A 2,096-nucleotide genomic window follows, 5' to 3' on the forward strand; every position below is an offset into this window, starting at 1 on the left:
TTCCTCTGTGTGATCAATTCTTCGTCCTGTGTGGGATGTGAATATGGAACACGGCATTCACGAAACCCACAAAATAACTCTGCACGAATATCTTTTAGGGTTTCTATATTTACAGGTTCTGTTTCCACAAACTAGTATAGCCATCAATCGTGGGAATGATAAATTTTCCTGTGAGCAGACAAACTGCAGGAAGAGTGCAATAGGCGAGAAGAGGAAGGGATGTCAATAGATAGACAATGGTATTGATGTAAACAAGGCGCTCAAGACACTTCAGACAAGTTCCATACCCGTACCCAATTGATCCATCAGGTTGATTGGTACAGAACCCTCAAACGCAGGGCTTCGTGGCATGCAATAAATTGATCGCCACCCAACGAGTGTGTTACATAAGGAACAAAGCTTCCACCAACAATGTTGTGCCCTGCAGGGCAATATTATTTGTCAAACTCCTTCAATGTATAGGCTATTCACTTTCTTTGTAGCTTTCCTACCGCATCCAAGCACGCTCGAGCACAACAAAAGGTATGCTCCTGCATGGGTTCAGACATGTCAGCGGCCTTTATTTTGATTTTCAGAGGTCCTACTATGGCAGCAATATTCACCTCCAACGTGGGAGGTGGCTGAAAGGCGAAGTAGACGCTGGCATGTGCATCTGAAGGTACATCCCCTACTAGTAGAACCTTTTCAGCCACATAAGCATTCCCATACTTCATATCCAAAGCATTAATCCTCTTGACAATTGACCTCATGTTAGAAGAGGAAGATCTCTATAAAATTCCTGATATGATCTCTTTTCTGCTCAGAATGAGTGTTTTTTTTTTGTTCAGGTGAGCTACTCCTTCCATCATCCTGGTTGATATAAAGGGTCTCATCCTGCGATAAAAATCCTTGTTCATGCTGCAAACAATCTTGTTCAAGAGGGGCGTAATCCTTCTCGTGGACTTTCGTCGTGGATAAATCCTGTTCTATACACTTGCGTGGAGAATCATGAAGGGTATAAGGTCTATGTTTAAACCTTGGTTTACACAGGATTCAAAATCCCAAGAAAGAGGTTCTATATTTGTTCCAATATCACCACGAACATCACAATTTATGCCATCATTGCCAGAATAAACTAGCTCTTCCCTTTCTCTTTCATTAGTTACACGTTCAAAGCTAGCAAACACTTCATCTTCATCCAGGCTAGCATCCACATTAGAGTTATCCTCGCAATCGTAGTCTGCTTTTAAATCTTCAAAGATATCCTCTGTCCAAATGTCTACTAAGGGAGAATCATCTTCAACACCTAATGTTGAGTCACCAACAAATTTTTCAATAACCTCAGCATTTGAGAGTGTAACAGCCAGTAAACCGGATCCTGTTGTAATGAGTGTTGGCTTGCAGATTTACTCATGAAGTAGAACGACAAGTGTACTCTTCTATATCGACAATCATACCGCTAGACCATCAATAATAAAGCTGACCCATGATGGCCGTTGCATGCTGGCAGTTACTCTCGTTAACAACTACTGCTATATCGACAATCATACCGTTAGACCATTAGTGATAAAGCTGATCTTTGGTGTCTGGCATGGTACGGTACTGACTAGACTTGTAGTAAGCTTTCTTTCACAAGAAGCAGTATGCTGCTGCCATAAAAATAAGTTCCTCCTGCTCACAATCTACAAACTCCTATTCCTCATTAACCCTATTCCTCGTTAAACCAAAACTGGCAACTAGCCGACAATACTGCAAGCCTTTATAACCACTTGCAACAGCCAGAACCACTAAAATGTAAAGCCAAGTTAAGTAAAGCAGCTTTTGGCTAAGCATCATCCACATACGCATTGTACTAAACTGTCTGTCTATCCAATGGCGATAAGCACTCGACTATGAGAACCGTTTTTTTGGCCCTTCATAGTTGCTCTCACTGCCAGATTTCTTGAATTTGCAACATGTTTCCAACAGGTAATGGGCATTCTATGCTGCTTTTCACATGACGGCATTCCAGAAGAGGTAAGAATTTGCACATGACAGCATTCCAGAAGAGGTAAGAATAAGGAGCTGCACCTCAAATCTCGAATCCCCTCCTTTACCAGGGTCCTCTTAGTAGAAGG

General features: G+C 41.8%; 1 pseudogene; it reads right to left on the bottom strand.

Annotated features, from left to right (window-relative positions):
- Nucleotides 1-305: 305 nt before the first annotated feature.
- On the bottom strand, nucleotides 306-1,527 carry LOC147435759 (uncharacterized; annotated as a pseudogene).
- Between the last annotated feature and the right edge of the window lie 569 nt (nucleotides 1,528-2,096).

Source organism: Adiantum capillus-veneris, chromosome 18 (assembly GCF_014529385.1).
Source record: "Adiantum capillus-veneris isolate H3 chromosome 18, ASM1452938v2, whole genome shotgun sequence".
Lineage (NCBI taxonomy): Eukaryota > Viridiplantae > Streptophyta > Polypodiopsida > Polypodiales > Pteridaceae > Adiantum > Adiantum capillus-veneris.